Source organism: Giraffa tippelskirchi, chromosome 3 (assembly GCF_054371585.1).
Source record: "Giraffa tippelskirchi isolate mGirTip1 chromosome 3, T2T-mGirTip1v1.2.pri, whole genome shotgun sequence".
Lineage (NCBI taxonomy): Eukaryota > Metazoa > Chordata > Mammalia > Artiodactyla > Giraffidae > Giraffa > Giraffa tippelskirchi.
In genome coordinates, this window is record NC_137277.1 from 108256260 (window position 1) to 108283102 (window position 26843).

Consider the following 26843-nt stretch of genomic DNA (forward strand, 5'->3'; position numbering starts at 1 on the left):
GCACCAAGAAGACAAGCCCCCAGAGCATTTGCCTTTGAAGGTCAACGGGGCTTAATTGTGGAAGCCCCACAGGACTGAGGGGAATAGAGACTCACTCTTAAAGGGTGCACACCAAATCTCATGTGCACCGGGACCCAGCACAAAAGCAGTACTTTGATAGGAGCCTGGGCCAGATCTAACTGCTGGTCTTAGAGAGAAGAGGTGGGAGACAAAGCTCCAACCATCAAAAGGCTGCATAAAGATTTCCTGAGCCCACTCCTGCCTCTGGACACACCCCTAGACACAGTCCGGCTCACTAGAGGGCCAAGTCTCAGTTCTGCCCAGAAGTGGGCAGGCCGCTCCCACCAGGAAGCCTGCACAAGTCTCTAGACCATCTCACTGACCACAAGGCAAACACCAAAAACAAAAAAACTACGATCCCTACAGCCTGAGGGCCCAGTCCACCAACACAGACCAGACCCTATCCTGGGCCACCTGGGCCCTGGCCCTGCCCACTAGCAGGTCAACACAACTTTCAAGACACCCAGGACCCCATGTCCAGCTGCATCAGAAACCAGAATCCCTGCACCAATGAGCTCTGGAATGCCTGAGGCCTGCAGCCAGACTCCAGAAACCAGCTCTGTTGCCAGTAGACTGGCACTAATCCCAGGATCTAGCTTCACCTGCCAGTGGGTGGGCAATAGCCCCAGAGTCTTCCAGATGCTGACTCCATCCACTAGTGAGTCAGCACTAGCCCTAGGACCCCCTAGGGTTCTGCAACCACTACCTTATAACCAAATCCCACTAAACAGCAACCAGCAGCATCCACACAGGCAGGACTTGGCAACCAATCAGACTAGGGACCAGCCAAACCCACCACACACTGCCCACGTAATCAGTCTGCTACAACAGAAGGCCTCATGCAGCCCTCTTAAGGGAAGCCCTAGAGCATATAGCTTGGGTGATGAGAGGGGAATGCACTGTTAGATCTATAGCATGTCTCCTACAGAAAGCCACTTGTTCAAGAAAGAGAAATGTAAATAGCCTATCACATACATAAAAATACAAATAGCAACTCAGACAAAATGAGGCAGCAGAAGAATATGTTCCAGATGAAGGACTAAATAAGGAGATGGAAAAATAAGACATAAATAATATGCTACTTAACAGCCAATGGTTCACTGACAAAATTAAAGAGGAAATAAAAAAATACCTACAGACAAATGAAAACAAAAACACATTGATCTAACCATATAGGACAAAGCAAAAGTTAGTTCTAAGAGGGAAGTTTATAATGATATAAATTTACCTCAGGAAACAAGAAAAATCTCAAATAACCTAACTTTACTTCTAAAGCAACTAGAAAAATAAGAATCAACAGAACCCAAATTTAATAAAATGAAAGAAACCATACAGATCAGAACAAAAATCTATGAAATAGACAGTCAAAAAAACAATGGAAAAGATCGATGAAACTAAAAGCTGATACTTTGAAGAGATAAACAAAACTGATAAATCTTTATCCAGACTCACGAAGAAAAAAAAAGGGAGAGGGCAAAATTTAATAAAATCAGAAATGAAAAATGTTACAACTGACAACACAGAAATACAAAGGATCATAACAGACTTTTACAAGCAACTATATGCTAATAAAATGGACAACTTAGAAGAAATGGAAAAATTCTTAGAAAGGTATGGTATCCCAAAATTGAACCAGGAAGAAATAGAAAATATGAACAGACCAACTATGGAAATTGAACTAGTAATTTTTTAAACTCCCAACAAACAAAAATCAAGGACTAGATAGCTTCACAAGTATATTCTACCAAACATTTAGAGAATAATTAATGTCTACCCATCTAAAACTATTCCAAAAAGTTGCAGAGGAATGAACACTTTTGAATTCATTCTATGAGGCCACCAACACTTTGATACCAAAACCACACCATGATACCACAGAAAAAGTATATTACAGGCCAATATCAAGGATAAACATAGATGCAAAAATTTTCAACAGAATCCTGCCAAACTGAATCCAACAATACATTAAAAGGATCATCCACGATAATCAAGTGGGATTTAGGCCAAGAATGCAAGGATTTTTCAGTATCTGTAAATCAATGTGATATACCACATTAACAAATAGAAGAATAAAAACTATATGATCATCTCAATAAGTGCAGAAAATGCTTCTGACAAAATTCAACATCCATTTATAATAATAAAAAAATTTCAGAAAATGGGCATAGAGGGAACCTACCTCAACATAATAAAGGCCATGTATGACAAACCCACAGCTAACATCATACTCAATGGTGAAAAACTGAAAGCATTCCTTGTAAGAACAGGAACAAAACAAGGAGCCCCACTCATACCACTTTTATTCAACATAGTTTTGGGAAACTTAGCCACAGCAATCAGAGGGGAAAAAAGATACAGAAGGAGTCTATGGAAAAGAAGTAAATCTGTTGCTTTTTGCAGATGACATGATACTATACATAGAAAATCCTAAAGTCAAAAACAGAAAACTACTGGAGCTCATGAGTGAATTCAATAAACTTATAGGATACAAAATTAATATTCAGAAATCTGTTGCATTTCTATTTACTAACAATAAACAATAAAATATCAAAAAGAGAAATTAAGGAAGCAACCCCATTTACCAATGCAGCAAAAAGAATAAAATATCTAGGAATAAGCCTTCCTAAGGAGGAAAAAGACTTGTACTCTGAAAGCTATAAGACACTGATTAAAAAAAATTGAAGATCACAGAGGTAGAAATATATACCATGTTATTGGATTGGAAGACTTGATATTGCTAAATTGATAATACTACCCAAGACAGTCTACACAGATTCAATCCCTATCAAATTACCAATGGCATTTTTCACAGAACTGGAACAAAGGAATTTTAAATTTGTATGGAAACACAAAAGACTCCAAATAGCCAAAGCAATCCTGAGAAAAAAGAACAGAGCTGCAGGAATCACGCTCCCTGACTTCAGACTGTACTACATATATATAGTAATCAAAACAGTGTGGTACTGACACAAAAGAATACAGGATAGAAAGCCCAGAGAGAAACCCATGCACTTAGGTCAATTAAAATATGACAAAGGAGGCAAGAATATACAATGATGAAAAAATCTCTTCAACAGGTGTTGGGAAAGCTAGACAACTACATGTAAACCAACGAAATTAGAAAACTCTCTCACACCACACACAAAAATAAACTCAAAATGCTTTAGAGATCTAAATATAAGACATGACACCACAAAACTATTTGAAGAGAACACAACCAAAACGTTTTGACATGAAACATATCAATGTTTTCTTAGGTCAATCTCCCAAGTCAAAAAAAGTAAAAGCAAAAGTAAACAAATGGGACCTAATTAAACTTAAAAGCTTTTGCATAGCAAAGAAAACCATCAACAAAACAAAAAGACAACCTACAGAATGGGAGAAAATATTTGAAAACTGACAAGGGATTAATATCTAAAATATACAAACAGTTCATACAATTCAATATCAAATAAATGAAAAATCTTTTCAAAAATAGGCAGAAGATCTGAATAGATATTTCTATAGAAGACTCAAAGAAAGGCCATCATTAAAAAGTCCACAAATAACAAATGCTAGAGATGGTGTGGAGGAAAGAGAACCTTCCCTCTTATCCTGTTGGTGGGAGTGTGAACTGGCGCAGCCACCACGGAAAACACTATAGAGGTTCCTTAATCAACAGAGTTACCAAATGATCCCGCAATCCCAATCCTGGGCACATATCCAAAAACATGAAAACTCTACCTTGGAAAGAGACATGCACCTCCATGTTCATGACATTATTTACAACAGCCAAGCCACGGGAGCAGCCCATGTGCCCATCAACATAGAACTGCCCTGAGAAGGTCTGGTACACACACACACACACACACACACACACACACACTAGATCACTACTCAGCCATAAAAAGAAGAATGAAATATTGCCATTTGCAGCAACATGGATGGACCTAGAGAATAGTATACTCAGTGAAGTCAGAGAAAGGCAAATATTATATGATCATTTTTATGTGGAATCTAAAATAGGAATCTATATAGAAAATAGAAACAGACTTACATACACAGAAAAATTTATGGTTACCAAAGAAGAAAGGGAGGGAGAGAAGAATAAAATAGAAGTAATGGGAGAAGGCTCTGGCGACCACTCCAGTACTGTTGCCTGGAAAACCCCATGGACGGAGGAGCCTGGTGGGCTACAGTCCGTGGGGTCACGAGGAGTCGGACATGACTGAGCAACTTCACTTTCACTTTTCACTTTCATGCATTGGAGAAGGAAATGGCAACCCACTCCAGTGTTCTTGCCTGGAGAATCCCAGGGACAGGGGAGCCTGGTGGGCTGCCGTCTATGGGGTCGTGCAGAGTCGGACGTGACTTAGCAGCAATGGGATTAACATATAAAACTACCATACATAAAATAGATATGCAACAACGATTTACTGTATAGCACAGGGAACTATACTTAATATTTTGTAATAACATACAGTGTAAAATATTATTTATATATAAAATAACATATATATAATTGAATCACTTTGCAGTATCCATAAAACTGATACCATATTATGAGTCAACTATATTTTAATAAAAATTTAAATTTAAAACATAAATAAAATACATTTATTTAAAAAAGAGTTAAAGATATAAGGAGGGGACAGTGGGGTCACATAACCACCATGGTCTATTGATGGATCAATCAGTAATTCATGCTTCTTATGAACTCAGAAAATATTTTGGTCTTCAGAGAGGAAGAATGCATTCTGAGGAGAAAGACTTTAAAAAATCCATTGCCTTCTCTCAACAATTAATAGAACAACAAGGCAGAATATCAGCAAGGATATAGAAAAATATAAGACAAAAATACCATCAACCAACAGAAAGTAATAGACATTTATACAACACTCCACCCCAAAACAGCAGAAACACCTTCTTTCCAAATGCCCATGGAACTCTGTCCAAAAGAGGCATCACGGACCATGAAACAAACCTCCACAAATTTATAAGAATAGGTATCAGCCAGAGCATATTTTCCAACCACAATGAATCAAATCAGAAATCAGTAATGGAAGGGTAACAGGTAAAACTCCAAATGACACTTCTAAATGTGTCAAAGTCTTAAAGGGAATTTTAAAGTTTGTTAAACTGAATGAAAATGAAAATACAATAGGTCAAAATATGTCAAACACAGTTAAAGTAGTGCTGAGAGGGAAATGTATAGCACTAAATGAAAACATTAAAAAAGCAATGTCTCAAAGCAATACTCTAGCTCTCATACCAAGAATCTAGAAAAAGTAGAGCAATATAAACCTAAAGCAAGCAGACAGAAGGAAATAATAAAGGTAAGAGCAGAAACCCTGCAGAGACCCTTGGGAGATCATGTGATCAGGATGCCAGGGTTTGGAGTGATGCAGGTGCCAACCAAGAAATACTAAATACATTGTCAGCAACCGCCAGACACTGAGACAACGCAAGGAAGAATTCCCCTACAGGTTTCCAAGGGTCATGGCCCTGAAGACATCTTGATTTCAGACTCCTAGCCTCCAGAGCTGTGAGAATAAATTTCTGTGGTTTTGAGCCACCCAGAAGGTGACATTTTGTTCCAGCAGCCTTAGAAAACTAACTCAGCTTCCAATTAGGGAGAGGGGAAAAAAGAATAACAGAAAACTTGATTAATTCAACAGACAACAGGAGCTATTCCTAATAGAAAAAAAGTTTTTATATAATGCAGAATAACATAGCAGAAATAAATTCAAATGCACCAGTAATTCAAAAAGTATGAATATATGAAATTCATTTATTAGAATACAAAATGCTGAATGGGTTTACAAATCTGATTCATCTATGCAGTTTTCAAATGACATTTCTAGGACAGGACAAAATGATAGAAATGTAGACAGAACACAGAAAATGAAACATATACCAGATACCACCTAAAAAGAGAAGAAGCTGGTGTAGCAATATTAATATCAGAGATAAAAAGGAGCAATTCATGCATGCAATGCACCAGAAAGAAATAACTGCAATGTTCCTAAACAACAATCATCTACAAAAATGTCAAGGGAAAGCTGATTATAAGGATAATTGGAAAAACCCAGAGTGGGAGATATTCTCTTCTAAAAGAAGTGATTGGAGAACAGATGAGAAAAACACCAGTAGAGTGACAGAAAATGTGAACAATTTAACCGACAAGATTAATCCAAAAATATGTTCAAAACCCTGCTCCCAACAAAGAGAATTCACATTCTTTTTTCTTTTTCTAGCTAAAACACGGGACAATTTATAAAATTAACCAGGTACTAGATTTCCAAGAAGTCCCCACATATTTCAAAGAATCATGGTCACACAGACAATCCTTCCTTGACCAAAATACAATACTGTTCATCTCTGAATTCAACTTTGTTCTAAGAGAAATAAAAATTAAACTACAATACACAGAATTTTTTGCCTATATTGCAAACACAAAAGAAGCGTAACAAAGGTGTTGTTTAGGATGTAAGAAAACATGGACTCCTGGCCAAGGTGGGAGTATTAATTGTCATAATTTGGCAATATCTATCAAAAGTTAAAATACACATTTCCTCCTTGCCCACCAATCCACTCCTGGAATTTTTTATAGAGATACACTTACACATGTGCAAAGAGAAGAGTGTACAAGGACATTCATTACAGTACTGATTGCTATAGCAAAAGATACAAAAACTTTAATGTCCATCAACGTGGGAAGGATTAAACTGTGGTCTTCTCAGGTAACTGAATAGGAACAAGAATGAGACAGTGCCATGTTTATGATACTGAAGAGCTCTAAAATGTTTAAGGTGTGAAACCATGTATATAGCCATGATCATTTATTTTTTATAAGGAAAAGGGTCTTTATTTTCATTCTAGAAAAATACCGTGCTAACAGAATCTGCTAGCAGTGGTTGCTTCTGTAAGCACTGGGAGAAAGGGAAGACTTAAACTAAATTATCTGCATTTTACCATGTTCTATGAATTACTATTCAAATAATAAACAGGCAAAAAGCCTCTAGTCACTTTATTCATTCATTTAAAATACAGCATCTAAATAAAATGAAGTCTCTAGTGAGAAGCCTAATAAACTGCAGATATTCCAAATTCTTTTGCACATTCCCTTTAAATTCTTTTAATGATGAACTATCAGGTCTAACATGTCTGTGCAATTAAACCAGCAAACATGTTCAACAAGGTTTTCAAGAGGTCCATTACCTGACTGGTACACGTGAAAGTGTTCAGTTAAAAACTACAGGGCAAAAGCAGTGCAAACAAATGAAAGACTACTTCCTTTCACGGCAAACCAGCTTAATAAATCCTGGCTACCTTCTGATCTCTCTTCCCTCCCTACACCCAAAGGACACACCAGGGGAATTCCAGCCCTTCCTCAAGGCAGGTGCTATTCTTGGTTCCTGGGATGGTCCCACCCATACCCTCCCCAACTCCCACCAACTCCAGCAACACATTCCCAGGCAGTCACATGACTTACTCCATGGATTTGCTGAGATCCCCTTACCCTTATTAACTTTTCCCATCACTTATCACTACCTAACATGCATATTTGTTTACTTCCCATGTTAGAAGGTGAGCCCCTTCTAGCATTGAGGGCAAGGTTTCCTGCTATTCACCAGCCCCTAAAAGTATACAGTAGGCACTAAATAAATGTACATGACATAAATTAAATTTGCAGGAAATCTATAGCATAGTTTTCTTCATCTTCTGGCCAAACCCCATCTATTATAAGTTTATTTTTTAAGACTGCAGCTTTTTCTAGTCTTTTAACCTAGACAGTGTTCAAAGAAAGGGCAAATGGAGAGAAGTTCTCTCTGGAGAAAGAACAGACTCACGAAGGGAAAAAAAACTTGTAACCTTGGTGATGGATTTTGTTTAAATTCAACAAGCAAATATGTTACAGGTTCAGAATCATTTATTTTCCTGGCCATCCAATTGTAAAAGTTAGGGAAAATCTTTTCAAAGAATATGAGGAATAAAACCCCAATGCTACAGAAGTATTCTAAAAGCAAGGTTAACTTCGATAAAGTTATTTCATCTGGGAGAGACTTCAGCACTTGTGGAGCAGCAGGTGTATGAGATCTAATGAAGTCCCTGAGGATCAAGCATCCAGCTGCCTGTCCCCTGGCAGGACACCCAGGACTCCCATCAAATTCAGCTCTCTAGTGGACTTCTCAAACTTACCTTCCCCCAGCTTCATTCACCAGCAAAATGGTGCTAACCTGTGTCAGAGAATCATGGGGACAGAAAGTAGTCTTTCCACTTTGCCATTTCCAGACTGTTCTGTTTTGAAGGCATCGCCCCCTTTTTGGTTAAGGGAGCCCCACGTCCTAAGTGATAGTGAAGGACAGGGAAACCTGGTGTGCTGCAGTCCACAGGGTCGCAAAGGGTCAGACACAACTTAGCGACTAAACAACAACCACATCCTGGGAAGTACTGAGTCACAAGCTCACCTATGGCTCTAGTCTTCCAGCTCTGACCCACAGAGAGAAGATGGTGTCAGCTATGTGGCACCAAGACAAATGCTCCATTGTTCCCAGCCCTCCCCACTGCATCCTTGTAACCCACAAAATATAGAATGACCTGTCCAATCCTGCCACATCCCCTGGTCCTCTCAGGGCAGGTTATATACACATTTGTGAATTAGTGCACAGCCCAGTACCAGCCCAACTGTTTTTGGAATCCAATTCCAATAAATAAAATAACTACTCTAAAAAGTAGTACATATATACATATATATATTCACACATTATTGTCGTTGTTTAGTTGCTAAGTCATGTCTACATCTTTTGCGACCCCACGGACTGCAGCCTGCCAGGCTCCTCTGTCCATGAGGTTTCACAGGCAAGAATACTGGAGTGGGTTGCATGCCCTCCTCCAGAGGATCTTCCTGACCTATTGATCAAACCTGCATCTCCTGCATTGGCAGGCGGATTCTTTAACCACTGAGCCACCAGGGAAGACCATATACACACATGCGTAAACGTATAAAAAAAGGTGGGAACCTAGTCCACTCCCCACCCATGGGCTTTTCCAATCTTTAGCCAGCAAGTTCTTCTTACAGTCTAATCTAATTACTCCTTGAATCAACATAAGACTTATTTCTCCCATTCTCACTGGAAAAGAAGAGTTCATAAATATTGCCCATCTTATATATCTTCCAACACTTAAGGGCCCCCTCTCTGCATTCCCTTCTCTGAAACAAATGAACTCTTCTGTAAGTCCCTGGCAATCAGCCAATTTATTTCATGGTCCCCTCAATCTTGAAAACCTGCAAGTTTGAATCAGACATAAAGACAGCTATATGGCCACAATACTGCTCCTTCAATATTTAAATCTGTGCGATTATTATACCTCTTGCCTTGTTATATTTTAACAAGAGCCAGGGATGAAAAAACAAGTGATTTTTGAGCATCTGTCGCTGCTGACCCTGGTTACCTCCGCAGTGCATGCTTATAGCACTTACCAAGATTATTAAGTGCTCCGGTGACATTATTACAAGAGGGGGCAGGACCAGTGTCAGCCTAATGAGGCGGCAGATGATATCTGATGGTCTCCATCTGAAAATCAGCAGAGGCCAGCCTGTGCACTAATCAAGTCACCGAAGGTCCTTCACCCAGAACAAGAGCAGCCTTTGTCTCCACCTGAGAGCAAAATAAGCCACCTCCTTTCTAGTGCTAATAAGTTTAATGGAGACAGTTATGTTCCATGGGAAAAGCTGGGCTCTCCTCTTCCAGGGCAAGCATCCAAAGCAAGGGGCTCGAGAAGGCAAGAAACTATTCCTTCATGAGCCGCAACCTGAACCCACAGGCACTTTCACGGTACTTGACATGGAATAGGAGCTCCATGCACGTTTCTGCTGAAGCCATAATGAAAGAGTTATTAGAATTTACCTATGGTTCTGAACTTCCTGGTAGCCTAAGCAAAGACAGGAAAAAGGAGGACTTCCCTGGTGGTCCAGGGGTTAAGAATTTGCCTGCCAATGCAGGGGACACAGATTCGATCCTTGGTCTGGGAAGATCCCTCATGTCACAGGGCAACTAAGCCTGTGTGCCATAACTACTGAAGCCTACACACTCTAGGGCCCACAAGCCGCAACTACCAAAGCTCCCACACCTAGAGCCAGTGATCTGTAGAGAAGCCACTGCAATGAGACCTCCATGTACCACAGCTAGAGAGCAGCCCCGCTCGCCACAACTAGAGAAGAGTCCAAGTGTAGCGACAAAGACCCAGTATAGCCAAAATTAAATAAATAAGAATTTAAAATAAAAAATAAAATACCCAGTAAAAAGAAAAAGAGGAGAAAGGGGGTAGGGGTGACAACCCTCTGTGCAGTCAAAAATCCGCATGTAACTTAGGGTTGGTCCTCTGTGTCTGTGATTCCACAGCCACAGAGTCAACCAACTGTGGATTCAACCAACAAGAGATCATGTAGCATTGTGTTACTTACTATTGAAAAAAAGTTCCCCTACAAGTGGAGCCATGCAACTCAAACCTAGCTTGTTCAAGGGTCAACTCTATTCTTGTTTACAAAGTTCTCTTGTGTGAATAAGACAGAATACTAACCCCGTCAGAAGATCCAGACTGCGAGCATTATTTTGGAGAATGTTGAGCACAGGCTTCTGAGTTCTTTAAAGTCCTCTGCTTCAAACCCATGCAAAGCAGAGGCCAGCAACAAGCCAGTGCCCTCTATGTTCCTTGCTGGGTGGAGATGAGACCTGGGACCCTTTGCTGTGGTGCTTGCTCCTGCACAAACATCTCCTCCAGCAACAAAATAGAGAGAAACTGCAAGAGACTAAAAATAACTGTGTGCATGGGTAGGTGGGGGGAATTGTGGACAACAAGATATAAAACTGCCAATTCTGAGGAGCCAGGAGCAAAAGCAGAGTACTTGCACACGCCCCCTGCATACACCACCACCAAAGGGGTGGGCAGACCACCTATGCCAACCCTCTGACCCGAAACCTGGGCACACTCCCTCCCCACCTCACCCCTTGTAAGGAATCAGCTCGCCCCCCTGGGGGAGTGAGCAGGCAAGGGAACCTGCTGTTTGTTCTCCTTCCCCTCTGCTGCAGCAGGGGCCCCAAAGGCCTAGCCTGAATTTCCTGCCCTACTTCTGATCAATTTCTATTGATCGAGGAAGACAAGAATCCTGGTTGGTAACTGAAAGATCTGTTGGTTACACAAATACGTATAAGAACATATTTGTAGCCCACCCACACCTGTTTATGGGGCAACAATCAAGGTCAGACAGTAGCTGTTTCTGTGCATCCTTAACAGCCAACAAGAACACACTATGGGCTCTCAGGCATTTGCATTGCTGGCTGGGCCAGAACAAGAGACCCCACGTTCCAAATGACAGAGCATGCCCACAGCGGTCAATCTTGTTTAGAAATGTATCCATGGTTTCTCACCAAGTGGTCCAATTGCACTTGCTAATGAGATACAACCAATTCTAGACTTATTTTTTTCTCTTTAGGCACATAGTCACCAATGACAAGACAGAGTCCATATATTCAAACAGGAATGCAGAGAGTAGGAAAAAGAACATAATTTGGGTTTAACAAATTAATTTCATTGAGTAGTATCATCTCAACACATACTCTCTCAACACAGAAGGAAAGAAGTCACACTGTATTGTCCCAGCTTCTAAGAAAGATAAATAGAAACTGTGAGAAAGCAGTAAGCCTACCAAACTTCGAAATTTAATGAGCATTTAAGAGGGAAAAGCCTGAAAACTCCTCCTGTCAGCCAGGTTGAGGTGAAACAAATAATAATCTCACATGCTATTAGAGATAATATCATTGATACATTGTGTCAAATTGCCCTCATATCAAAATCTAAACTATCTATTCCTTTCATCCAGCAGTTTAATAGAAATAAAGCATGGCTTGTTTAAAGAACTATGACTCTCATTCTAGGCATGCACAAATACTTACTGAGCATCTGCTATACTGATGGGGTTCTGGGCAATTTGTTACCTCACAAAAAATATACCAAAAAATCTCTGGTCTTGCTGAGTTTATATTCTAGACATAATGGTTGCAAATACACTCTACATATTCTTGAAGTATAGACATGCATATATCTGTATGACATTTCTGTAACACAGGTAATGCCAGATGCACTCTTGAATGAAACCTTTGTAAAGCTCTGAAGCCCCTGTGAGTCCCTTCCATGCAAATAGGAAGCCACTGGAACAGGTTTAAAATAAAAAATTAACACCAGCTGGCTGGTGTTAATTAGAACATACGTAACATTAGAACATACGTAACTGGCTTTCAGTCCTGGCTTTGATGTATACACTAACTACAGTCTCAATTTATTTAACATCTAGAATCCATACTCACAGAATTACCACAAGAGTTTAGACAAAAAGAAAAAAAAAATGTCTAAAAACTCTTTAGAGCTGCCTGGAAAGAATGTAGATACTCAATAAATTTCTTTTTCCTGTCCTTTCTTTTCAGACTGTCTCGAGATTCAAAACCCTCAACCACTCAATGTCTTTCTCCACTAATTGATTATCCAACTTAAAAAAAAATACATTCTTTAAAAACATTCAAATAATAATTATGTTGCTGAATCAAAGAATTTTTAATTGTCCTCGCTCTCTCTCTCTGTCTCAGCTCATACATAACAGGAAGAAAAAAACAAAAACCTTCTTTCCTTCACCAACTATATCTTTGTACTTCTTAACACTATTCCTTCTTCATAAAGGAAGTTGGTTTAAAAATATTTTTTAATTAAGCAGATATCTATTAGCTTATTCTCACCTGTATTCTGATAGTCACTTTTGTTTCCAAAAAATAATCCTTTTCTCATAAAGCCTACCCATTAGCAAGGGCAAAAAAATTTTTTTTCTTTCTTACAGAATTTGAAAAACCCACAGGCATGCTGAAGTCCTAAACTGACCACAGCATCCTCAGCATTTGCTTTCTATTGGATGTTTTCCCTTAACTCACACACTCCATTTAATGCCTGAGACTGTGAGCACAATAAAATCTTTCAACAGAGTATCTGTTAAATAGTTCCAATCATGAAAATAAAGTCCAGTGGCATAAAACAAGCTGTCTCATGGACCCCCTGCCATCTGGGAAAGTGATGCTCTAGCAGGTAATCTGCTAGAAGGCTAATGAAGACCCAGGTCCTCCAGGTGCTGGAGTTGGCCTCCGGTTGCCAGGCTCTACCAAAGTAATTTTTTCATATAGTCCAGAGCACAAGTAGCTCATTAAATATTGAAAACACTTCTCAAAACTTACTATCTTATCTTTATATCATGTTTCATCAGATGCTTTAAGGAACTTAGCAGCAAGAAAAAAAATACTGTAAAAGTAATGCTCTGTTTACTTTTATATGCCTATGAGAACTGTGCAGTCAATTTATTTTTCTTTTTACTTTGGTTACCAAGAAGTTCAAACCAGATATAAATTTTAGTAACTCATTTATTCATTCATCTATTCAGTAAACATACATGGAGCCCCTATTACATGTCAAGGACCATGCAAAGTCCTGATGATTCAGAGCTCAAGGGGACAGTCAGCTTTTCAGAAAGCCATGGGCAGATACTGAATTAGGAAGGGACCATTTCTGCAACTGAGATATACATAGGATAATCTGAGAACTCATAGAAATGGCACTTCATCCAGCCTGGGGAAATGGAGGGGTGAACAGGGAGAATCAAGGAAGGTGCTCCCAAAAACTGAAATATTCAATAAGATGTCATCTCTGGTTCTTGGTAAATTATCTCCCATTTGATTTCTGATGTTTCTAATTTTTTCTTTAAAAATAATTTTAAACTTTCATAGAAAGAGACTGGAAAAAAATACATACTTACTTAATCACACATATGCATATTTAGACATACAAATAAAAGTCACTAAACAATATCCTTTTAACCTAAAGGAACCCTCAAATTTTATAAAAACACAGCTTTGTTGCTGTTGTTCAGTCACTAAGTCATGTCCAGCTCTTTCCAACCACATGGACTGCAGCTCCCCAGGCTTCCCTGTCCTTCACTGTCTCCTGGAGTTTGCTCAAACTCATGTCCATTGAGTCAGTGATGCCATCCAATCTGTCACCTCCTTCTCCTCCTGTCTTCAATCTTGCCATAAAAGTTACTAAACAATATCCTTTTAACCTAAAGGAACTCTCAAAATTTATAAAATCACAGCTTACAATAGGATATTACCAAGGTCTCTAGGAAAACCAGACCTAATTAGGAGTAATCTGCTTTGAAGAGTTCATTCTTGCCATGAATATTTTCCATGATTCCAAAGTAACTTTGTTTAAAAATATGAAGGTATCTTCTTACTAAGCACATTCTCAGCCTTGCCTCTTCACTACTGTTTAGCACACCAACCCCAGAGGTATTGATCCAGTAGCTCTGGGTTGGTAGATGGTGATTGACAACACAGATGGACTCTACACTTTCTAGATGGATTCTGGCTTACTTCCAGATTTGGCTAATGCAAAACCAGTGCATTCCTTTGCCTCCTCCTCCACCAACCTTCCCCTCTGCCATGTCACTCACTGAGAGAATGGGGTGCCTGGCATCATTTCAAGTTCTATCATTGATTCAAACTTATCCCTAAGTAAACTGCTTTTATTGCAGGGGAACACCTTCTAGTGATCAGAACTGCAGGGGAAGTAAAACAATTCTACATTTATGTAGCATTCCCATCCCCAAAGGAATAGTTTCCATGCCTACAAATACCTCAGAAGCAGTAAAGGGTTTAGTGGGTTGGAGTCTTTTTTGTGACTTTGTAAAAAGTCAGAATACCATGTAATAGATAATACTTAACAACAACAACAAATACCATAACAAATATTTCATATGCATGACTCCCATTTAATAGCAACCACCTCATAAACCTGTGGTAAAAATGATAATATCTAGCTTATAAATCCAAAGCAGCAAGGGAAGGAAGTTTCCTTTTTTCTTCTTTCTTTTCTCTCTTTCTCTCTCTCTATTTTTGCATAGCACTTATCACCAGAAACGCACTTGTTTGTTTCCCCTCTTTCTTTAATACAATATATGCCCTAGAAAAGTTCACTACTATACCTCCAACTCCTGACACCAACAAGTCACGTCAATAAATATTTGTTGAATAAATAAATGATGTTTTTTAAAATTTGTTTAGCTCATTCACATTCCATTGTTGCAGCTCAATACTAAAAATCAAGGCACAGTGAAGGTAGAAAGGACACTTCCCAACCTCTTCTTCTCCTTTACTCTAGCAAAGAACAACACACTACAAAAAGCCAAAGGTATTAAAACAAAAGCTCCAAGAAGTTCTGTTAGTCCTGCAGCAGCACGTCTAGAACCATACTGTATAGATCAACAATTCAATGTATTTTGACTTAGCAGTTTTGACGCCTTTGAAACCTGCTCACTCTTCATGGTTCCCAAAAATGTTCTGTGTTTCTCAAAGAGAACAGAAATCAAAGAGAATGTCTGGTTCTATCTTTGAAATGAAACACGGTTATACTGACTCCCTTTCCAATATCTTAAGTCAAAAGAGGTGGGGGGAGTGTACTAAGACCGCTGATTAACAATGATACTAAAAAAAAACCAAAAAACAAACATACACACACAGTGATACTGTACAACATTCATGAACCTCGTTAAATGGACCACACAGCCCCACAGTACCATGGGTATAAAGGCTACTTTGAACTTCAGAATCTTTGCAGCCAAAACGTTCACCTTCCCAAATATGAGTCTGTAAACCCCTTACTGAGTTTAGTTAAAAAGCAAGTAACCCAGATATGCACAGAAATCAGTGGCTGCAGGTCACTTAAATCACAGGAGACCTAGGAACCGACAAAAAGAGAGTCATAAAATACAACTAAATAAGTAGTAAACTGTCTGATCCAGAGTTGCTCTTGGTTCTGTCACTACAAGGGAACAGACCACAGTAAAAAAAAAAAAAAAAAGAAGAAGAAGAAGAAGAAAGAAATTTAAGAATAAATAAATAAATAAAAGCATCAGTCCACAGAAGCCAAGGGGCTTCAAGCAGGCCATAACTCTAAGCCTCAGTACTCTGGCTTGACGTTTGCTACCAAAGTGCTCTACTAAACTGCCTGCCAAGGAGCAATGAAGCAGAGCCCTAGCAATTCTTTCAACAAGCTACCGAGAGTGGAAGGCTAATTTAATGGGGCAGGGCCAAACGCATTTAACAAACTGCACATCTGTAAGATGGAAATAAGCTGTCCCCGTCTTCAGCAGTAACTCTCCCTGCTAAGGAGCTCCAAAATAGTGTTGAAGCCTTTCTCCCTCTCGGTGTGTAGCTGCCAATGAATTTGTTTCCATCTGCGGAAAAGAGGCTGCCAAAACATGAGGCTTTACCCATGACCACTGGAGCCACCGGAGCCATGAATGGAAAAACTCGAACAGCATCTGATTCCTTTCCTGGAGAAAGGACACAAGGAATCATGTCTACTCGTCCTTAACCTACACTCTTTTTCCAAGTTTCTTTCCCCTTACCCCGAAGGAAATCAAATCATGGCACATGGAAGGTGAGTCCATTTCCACATCAACCTTTTGAGTGTAAGTGTGTACCAGGACGCCTGGACTCCACCTAGAATGTTGCTTTTATTTGCTGCACTCGGGGTGTCTCGCTAAGCCTGGAAAAGGCAGCCTACTAGTCTAACTAGTAAAGTTTTGGGGGATAAGTAAGAGCGAAAAACACGAAGAATGGCCAAAAAGGATTGATGATGAAAATAGTTCCTTCAAAGAGAAAAACATCTCAGAAAAATACACAGAATTAGAGACTACTAGAGTGATAGCACTCCTGGGTATCATTTTAGTCTCTTCTTTGTGCTTTAGAGATGAGGAAACCGAGACCAAGAGAGGAAGTGACATGCCCCAAATTACACAGTATGTGGCTGAGCAAAGCTGTGTATCACAGGTCCTTTCCATACTGTTAGGCTGCCTCTTCTAGAAATGGAATCATGAGCCATCAGCCATGCTGCAGAAAATCAAATAAAACAGGACAGACAAGAGTTTGAGTTATCATACCCAGAGAAGAGCCGTGTCTGAAATGGAGGTCATCAGGGTGTCTCACTCAGTCTTACTCTAGACAATTTCCTGTGAGACTATTCAAGTCACTTAAGAGACAGACTTAAGCCTCAGCCATCTCTGTTGCCCTCATCGCTGACAACTCTCCCATTCTTCGGTCATCAAACTTAGGGAGAAGTGCCACTGGCCAGACACATGGCCCACACCCACATTTTCTTTGGGGGCCTGCAGACAGACCCTTGGTAAGATTCAACTTATAAATTATTGCAGGACACTGACGGCCCTCAAATGATTAGCAGCCTACATCACCTTCCCACTATGCTATCTTCCTTCTATTGCCTTCCTTCTTTATCTCATACTCTGTCAATCTGTCTTTTTTCCCCCTTCCTCTTATCTTTTCTCAGTCCTGGCAGCACAACTAAGAGAGTTGTTTAGACCTGCTGATAACTGATAAGAAATAAAATAAGAAATTGCTGCTTGCCACAATGATGTTAGAACACTCCCTCACACCATACACAAAGATAAATTCAGAATGGCTTGAAGACTTAAATACAGGACATGATACCATAAAACTCCTAGAAGAAAACACAGGCAAAACATTCTCTGACATAAATCATAGCAAGGTTTTCTTAGTTCAGTCTCCCAAGGCAATAGAAATAAAAGCAAAAATAAATGAGACCTAATCAGACTTATAAGCTTTTGCATAGCAAAGGAAACCATTAACAAAAGACAGCCTAAGGACTGGGGGAAAATATATGCAAAAGAGGCAACTGACAAAGGCTTAATTTCCAAAATATATGAACAGCTCATACAGCTCAATAACAAAAACAAACAACCCAATCAAAAAATGGGCAGAAGACTTAAATACGGCCTTTATCCAAAGAAGACATACAGATGGCCAACACAAGAAATGATGTTCAACTTTGCTACTTATTAGAGAAATGCAAATCAAAACCACAATGAAGGATCACCAGTCAGAGTGGCCATCATCAAAAAGTCCACAAATAATAAATGCTGGAGAGGGTGTGGAAAAAAAGAACCCTCCTACACCGTTCATGGAGATGTAAATTGGTGCAACCGCTATGGAGAACAGTATAGAGATTCTTCATGTAACTAAAAACAGAGTTGCCATATGATCCAATAATCCCAGTCCTGGGCTATATCCAGAGAAAATGCAAATTCAAAAAGTTACATGCACCCTAATGTCCATAGAAGTACTATTTACAATAGCCCAGACAGGGAAGCAACATAAATGTCCATCAATAGATGAATGGATAAAGAATATGTATGTGTACACACACACACATACACACAATGGAATATTACCCAGCCCTAAAGAAGAATGAAATAATGCCATTTGCAGCAAGGGAGGGACCTAGAGATTATCATGCTAAATGAATTAAGTCATAAAGAGAAAGACAAATATTGTATGATATCACTTATATGTGGAATCTAAAATATGACACAAATGAACTTATTTACAAAACAGAAACAGACTCACATAGAAAACAAACTATGGTTACCAAAAGGGAAAGGAGGAGGGATAAATTGGGAGTTTGGGATCAGCAGATACAAACTACTATATATAAAAATAGATAAACAACAAGGTCCTACTGTATAGCACTAGGAAGTATATTCAATATCGTATAATAAATCATAATGGAAAAGAATATGAAAAAGCAGACACACACACATATATCTCTATATGTATATATATGTGCATGTGTGTGTATATGTATATACACACACATAAAACTGAATTACTTTGCTGTAAACTGGAAACTAACAACATTTTAAATCAACTCTATTTGAATTTAAAAAAAAAGAAATTGCTGCTTATCTTCAATGAACAGAAGTACAAGATTAGGACTGAGAGCTGTTTGAAGTGCATTCCTGTTAAAAACATTCAGGAAGCTACAACATAAAAGTACTTGAGATGAAATGAATTCAGGATCACAAATTAAGATCAACAACCACCTCTACATTGAAACATTACAAGACACAGCTCAGTATCAAAAGTTCTTTCATAAAAAGTCGATATGATTACAGGAAGATATAGAAATCACAGTATTTAACAGATGTGCAAGCAGCATAATCCCCAAGATTAATGAAGCTCCAGATCACCACTGTTTAATATAGTTTTTGCTAAGCACGAGTAGCTCATACAGTAAGGATTTGTAGTTCAATCAAAATATCTTCTCTGCATCCACTTGTGAACATAATACTCACAACATCCATGTGATTAACAAAAGCAGCCTAGTCCAGGAGGGTTGCCAAAGGCAGGCAGCGGTGTGGCATATCTAAACAAATGAACATGGAAAGGTATCATTATGACTGATGTTGTAGACAATTGGGATAAAAAGCTTTTATAGTAAGTAAGAGGCTTTTGGCAGGGGACAAGTCTTCAAGAGGTCCTTAGGTTCAATAACATTTCCCAGCCACAAACCAGATACAAGAAAGATCCAGACTTCAGACAGTGTCTTCTTGTCCCCAGGTAGAAATATCCAAAGAATGTAGACAGAGTGGATGCAAATTTTCAGCAGTGGCAGAAGCAGGAAAGAGCACAGGCAATGCTCCTCTTTTCAATCCCAGAGAATCACTTAATTCAGCCCTGCTATAACCAGGTGGCTCAGTGGATAAAGAATCCACCTGCCAATGCAGGAGACACAGGAGACATGGGTTTGATCACTGGGTGGGAAAGATCCCCTGGAGGAGGGCATGGCAACCCACTCCAATATTCTTTCCTGGAGAATCACATGGACAGAGAAGCCTGGTGGGCTGCAGTAGTTCATCGGGTCACAAAGAATCAGACACAACTGAACACATATGCACACATCACTTAGTGGGACCAAGACGCCCTCTCTTTTTCATAAGTGGAAATCTTTGGTTTTTGAGCAAGCATCTTGAACTTTACCTCCAGGTATAAAAAAGAACGTGCCAGGTACCTAAGATGGATGACTAACTTTCATCCCTCCTTGATTAATCACCCCATGGATGTCTGCCTAAATAAAGACTTATTACGGAATGGCTACAGGACAGAGGCCAAAACACTCTGATGTCCAAATTAAAACAGTTGGCTCTTCCTCCTTCTCCTCCCCTTAAAAAGGCATTTAATGGTTTTTTCTCCCCTAGAACAATACAAATGCAACACATCAGGAAATCTGCCATTTCAGAAGGAGGGGCTGGAGGACCGGTCAGCAGAGTGGTACAAACGAAGTCTTCAGCAGGAGACTCACAGATGGAGCAGGTCCTGGCTGTGTCTTAGAGAAACCCAAAGCACAAAATATAAGGCTTGTCTTAAAATGTGGAGGGAGAAGAGCAGCTGTTCGGGGTCCTGGTCCAATAGGTCTTCCAAAGGAATACAGAGAAGAAGGGGTGCATTCCTTATATTTGAGCATAAGGCCTACAGCACCCAGGCTCCTGGATCAAAGGTGAGGGCCTCTGATGGAGCAGGAGGAGAAGTCCAGGAAGGAAAAAACAGAACAAAAAGCTACTTTGTTCACAACAGGAAAATCCATGTCAAGAAGGACTGCCGTTGTTGTTCAGTCTCTCAGTCATGTCTGACTCTTGGTGACTCCAGGGACTGTAGCCCACCTGGCTTCCCTGTCCTTCACTATCTCCTGGAGTTTGCTCAAACTCATGTCCATTGAGCCGGTGATGCCACCCAACCATCTCATCGTCTGTTGCCCCCTTCTCTTCCTGCTCTCAATCTTTCCCAGCATCATGGTCTTTTCCAATGAGTTGGCTCTTGATATCAGGTGACCAAAATATTGGAGCTTCAGCATCAATCCTTCCAATGAATATTCAGGGTTGATTTCTTTTAGGATTGACTGGTTTGATCTCTTTTCTATCCAAGGGATTCTCAAGAGTCTTCTCCAGCACCAGAGGTTTGAAAAGTGAAAGTGAAAGTTGCTCAGTTGTGTCCAACTCTTTGTGACCCCATGGACTGTACAGTCCATGGAATTCTCCAGGTCAGAATACTGGAATGAGTAGCCTTTTCTCTTCTCTATGGGATCTTCCCAACCCAGGGATCAAACCCAGGTCTCCCACATTACAGGCAGATTCTTTACCAGCTGAGCCACAAGGGAAGCTCATCAAAGGTTTGAAAGCATCAATTCTTTGGCCCTCAGCCTTCTTCATGGTTCAACTATCACATCTGTACATAACATCTGGAAAAAACATAGTTTTGACTACATGGACCTTAGTCTGCAAAGTGATGTCTTGGACCATGGCAAAAATATGAGACAAAAATGAGACAATGTTTTTTGTGGTCAGCATGTTAGCCCTCTGAGTCAGGTACCTGTCTGAATGTCTCTTTCTTTGTCCTTCCCAGATACCCTAGCCCTGCTGGCAGGTCCAGATCCAATCCATTCAACAGCCAAGATTTATAGAGCTCCTGGCTTGCATCAGGAATTGAGTTAGAAATGAAGTATGCAGAGAAGCATTCTACAGGTTCTCTGCTCTGAAGATACGAAGAGCAGAAAGAAAAGAAAGCTGGATAGAATCTACCAGCTTTATCTATTTCATCATGAGCACCAACAGTTGCAGAAGCTGTCAACATCACAGAAAAAGCCTTGTGATTCTATAAAGCACTTCATACTCCCCATTCCTCCTTCAAAAGGTAACTTCCCCTGCCAAGTAGATATAAAGGCTCTCACATATTGGAGCTGCATTCCCTTGACTGGAAGATGCAAATGGATTTTAGTCATCTGCATCTTTGCAAAACCCCTGGAACTTATTAGTGATTTATAGCTCTGTATGAAGGAGTTAACTGCATCCATCTCAAAGGGAGCAGTTCAGGTAGAGTCTGAAGGTTGTTTCCCTAAAAGATGTATAGAGTAGATGTACATGCAGAGGTCAGCCCAGGCCTGCCACTTGTCCTAATTCTTTCAGGCCACATTCCCAAAAAACATCCTGTTTGCTATTTTTTATATATTCTCTAGTTCAGAAAATTATTCATGCTCTGAAGTAGTTTCACATGCTGTAACTCTTAGATTTTTCTTTTTTTGTTAGTGTCTTAGAAGTCTTGTGCTTAGTCACTAAGTGGTGTCTGACTTTGCAACTCTATGGACTGTAGCCTGCCAGGTGCCTCTGTCCATGTGGATTTCCCAGGCAAGAATACTGGAGTGGGTTGCTATGCCCTCCTTCAGGGAATCTTCCCAACCCAGGGATCAAAGGTACCCCGCATTGCAGGCGGATTCTTTACCATCTGAGCCACCGGGGAAGTCCCTTAGAAGTCTAGAAGAGATCAATTTGGAGAATCTTCCTAAACATACAGATTTGGGTTGTTCTTGTCTTGCATGTCCCCAGTATATAACTAGCAGAGTCTTCCATGTATTTGAAGGGTATTCCCTATATGCTGAAAGCATGCAGTAGACCTCAAAATTCCAGATGCCCTTTGCTATTCAAAGGCAAAGGGTTCTCCCCTGTGAGTTCTCCCTTCCTCTCATTTGTGAAGTTCAGGCAGGTGGCCTATATAATTTTCACCAGATTTTCTTCTGGAGTACAATCAAGGGCATTAGAAAACTAGGCAACATTAAAAGTCAAGCCATCTCAAGAAAAAAAAAAAAAAAAACTCAAGTGATGCAGCATGTCCATAGCATCTGAGCAATGAGCAGATCCTTAACTTTCTATAACACAACTTTTTGCTATTTTGTTAGTACACATGTCTCTGTAATTGAGATTCTGACATTTTGAAAAGACGAAATTTAGGAACTGTTTTGCATGCAAAGATTCTCTTACCATTGTTCATTTGAAACACTGAGTACCTTACACATTTCTTTCAATGGTCTCTATCCCAATGAGACAAGAACACTAAAGACTGCCTTGATTTCTTTTAAAAGGTTTTTTTTTTATGTGTACCATTTTTAAGTCTTCATTGAATTTGTTACAATATTGCATCTGTTTTATGTCTTGGTTTTTGGCCACAAAGCATGTGGGATCTTAGCTCTCCAACCAGGAATCCAGCCTGTACCTCCTGCATTGGAAGATGAAGTCTTAACCACTGGACTGCCAGGGAAGTCCCAAAACTGCCTTAACAACAAATAAAAGCCATTTCTATCCTCCACTCTCTACCCTGGGAGACTCGTATAATTACAGCAGCTGTTCATCAATAACAGAAAGGGAGAAGTGGTACCAATGATGAGAACCAAGATAAGGTATCTGGTTTCAGAAAATATCTCTAAAGTCCATGATTTGGATCTATAAGGTGAACCAAACAACTTGCTCTGCTAATTAAGACTTATCTATCAGGAGATTTCAAATGCTATTTGAAGGTACATCCCTAACTGTCACAGTTACCCAGATCTCTGTCAAGCTACCCGGAAAAACGTAATTCAATTCCAGAAAATTATCACATGGTAAGTGTAGGCAGGTATAAAAAGAAAAATAATCTGTCTGGGAGATCAAGATGACAGAATATAAGAAATGGAGTGCACTTCCTCCCCACAAATACATCAAAAATACCTCTACATATTAAACAACTCTCATGGAATACCTACCGAATGCTGGCAAAAGATGTCATACAACCTAATCTGCAAGAGAGATCACTAAATAACCAGGTACCAAAAAAAAACCAACTTCCTGCAAATGAAAGTCCAGGACCAGATGGCTTCACTGAGGAATTCTACCAAATGCACAAAGAGGAATTTACACCTATCTTTCTCAAAATCTTCCAAAAGACTGAAGAGAAGGGAACACTCTGAATGTCATTCTATGAAGCCACCATTACCCTTATACCAAAACCAGACAAAGACACTACCAAAAACAGAAAATGAGAGACCAACTTCTTCGATGAATATAGATCCAAAAATTCTCAACAAAATATTAGGAGACCAAATGCAACAACACATTAAAAAAAAAAGATTATATGACATACTCAACTTGGGTTCATCCTACGGTCACAAGGATGGCTCAACACATGCAAATCAATGTGATATACCATGTCAACAAAAGAAAAAACAAAAATCACATTACCATCTCAACAGATGCAGAGAAAGCATTTGAATAAAATTTAATATCCATTCATGATAAAAACTCTTACCAAAGTGGGTATAATGGGAACATATCTCAACATAATATAAGCTGTTTATGACAAATTCACAGCCAACATAATATTTAACTGTGAAAAGCTGAAAGCCCTTCACTAAAATCTGGAACAAGACAAGGATGCCCACTCTCACCATTTCTATTCAGCGCAGAACTGGGAGTCCTAGCTACAGCAATCAGATAAGAAAAAGAAATAAAAGATACCCCAACTGGAAGGGAAGAGGTAAAATTGTCATTATATGCAGATAACATGATACTATATACAGAAAATCCTAAAGACTTTACACAAAAACTTCTAGAACTGATAAATGAATTCATCAAGGAAGTAGGATACAAGATTAACATTCAGAAATCTGTTCCACTCCTTTACAATGACAATGAATTACCAGAATGAGAATGTTAAAAAAAAAAAATCCTTTTTAAAATCACATTTAAAAATACCTAGGAATAAACCCAACCAAGGAGGTGAAAGACTTATGTGCTGAGAACTATAAAATACTGATAACAGAAACTGAAGATGATTCAAAGAAATATAAAGATATACCATGCTCTTGTATTGGTAGAATTAATACTGCTAAAATGGCCATACTATTGAAAGCAATCTACAGATTTAATACAATCCCTATCAAATTACTCATGACATTTTTCACAGACCTAGAATAAATAATCTTAAATTTTATATGGAACCACAAAAGACTCAGAATTGTCAAAGCAATCCTGGGGAAAAAGAATAGAGCTGGAGTCATAACCCTTCCGGCCTTCAGATAATACTACAAGGCTACAGTAATCAAAACAGTGTGGTATTGGCACAAAAATAAACATACAGATTAATGAAACAGAATAAAGTCCAAAAATAAACCCACACACTTACAGTCAATTAATCTTCAACAAAGGAGGCAAGAATATATAACAAAGAAACTCTCTTCAGCAAGTGATGTTAAGAAAGCTGGACAGTCACATGTAAATCAGTGAAGTTAGAGCACTCTCTCACAGCACATACAAAAATAAATTGAAACTGGCTTAAATACTTAAGAAATAACACCATATACTCCTAGAAGAGAATGTAGATGAAACATTCTCTAACATAAATTGTAGCAATGTTTTAATAGTCAGACTCCCAAGGCAAAAGAAATAAAAGCAAAAATAAACAAATGAGACCTAAACAAACTTATAAGTATTTGCACAGCAAAGAAACCATTAACAAAATGATAACCTACAGAATGGGAGAAAATATTTGCAGATGATGCTACCAAAAAAGGGGGTTAATATCCAAAATATACAGCCCATAAAACTCAATAACAACCAAAAAATCAATCAAAAATGGGCAAAAGATATAAATAGACATTTTTCCAAAGAAGACATACAGATAGCCAATAGGCATATGAAAAGATGCTTAACATTGCTAATTATCAGGGAAATGAAAATCAGAACTACACTGAGGTATCAGCTGCCATTAGTCAGAATGATCATCATCAAAAAGTCTGCAAATAATAAATGCTGGAGAGGGTGTGGAGAAAAGGGAAACTTGCTCTACTGTTGGTGGGAATATAAGCTGGTACAGCCACTATGGAAAACAATATGGAGGTTCCTCAAAAATCTAAAAATAGCATTGCTATATGATCCAGCAATCCCACTCCTGGGCATATATCTAGAGAAAGCTAATTCAAAAAGGTACAATGTTCATAGTGGCACTATTTACAATAGTTCAGATATGGAAGCAACCTAAGCATCCATTGACAGATGAATGGATAAAGAAGATGTGATATGTCTGTGTATATCCATACATAGACACATATACATACAAACACACACAATGGAATATTATTCAGCCATTAAAAAATAATGCCATTTGTAGCAGCATGAACGGACTTAGAGATTATCATACTAACTGAAGTCAGAGAAAGATAAATATCATATCACTTATATGTGGAATCTAAAAAAAAAACACAAATGAACTTATTTACAAAACACAAATAGACTCACAGACACAGAAAACAAACTTGTTACCAAAGGGGAAAGAGCAGGGAGGGATAAATTAGGAGCTTTTAATTAATTAGGATCTTGTAAGACCCACAAGATCCTACTGTATAGCATGGGGAACTTTATTCAATATCTTGTAATAATCTATAATGGAAAAGAATCCAAAAAATATAAATATCTGAATACATGTATATCAGATTGTACATATATATTCAGTTCAGTTCAGTTCTGTCGCTAAGTCGTGTCCGACTCTTTGCGACCCCATGAATTGCAGCACCCCAGGCCTCCTTGTCCATCACCAACTCCTCGAGTTTACCCAAACCCATGTCCATCGAATCAGTGATGCCATCCAACCATCTCATCCTCTGTCGTCCCCTTCTCCTCCTGCTCCTAATCCTTCCCAGCATTAGGGTCTTTTCCATGCGAAGAGTCAACTCTTTGCATGAGGTGGCCAAAGTATTGGAGTTTCAGCTTCAACATCAGTCCTTCCAATGAACATCCAGGACTGATCTCCTTTAGGATGGATTGATTGGATCTCCTTGCAGTGCAAGGGACTCTCAAGAGTCTTCTCCAACACAACATTTCAAAAGCATCAATTCTGCGGCACTCAGCTTTATTCACCATCCAACTCTCACATCCATACATGACCACTGGAAAAACCACAGCCTTGACTAGACGGACTTTTGTTGGCAAAGTAATGTCTCTGCTTTTAAATATGCTATCTAGGTTGGACATAACC

At 39.2% G+C, this 26843-nt stretch overlaps 1 protein-coding gene across 14 annotated transcripts in view; it reads right to left on the reverse strand.

Annotated features, from left to right (window-relative positions):
* The window catches only part of LYPD6B (LY6/PLAUR domain containing 6B), a 229257-nt gene that overhangs the window by 92595 nt on the left and 109819 nt on the right, over nucleotides 1-26843 (reverse strand). For 7 of the 14 annotated variants that reach the window (XM_081580517.1, XM_081580515.1, XM_081580523.1 and 4 more), the window contains one exon: nucleotides 19307-19377. The exons of the other annotated variants lie outside the window; for them this stretch is intronic. The gene's annotated coding sequence lies outside the window, so the exon portion shown is untranslated. The remainder of the gene's footprint in view (nucleotides 1-19306; nucleotides 19378-26843) is intronic. 14 annotated transcript variants of the gene reach the window in all.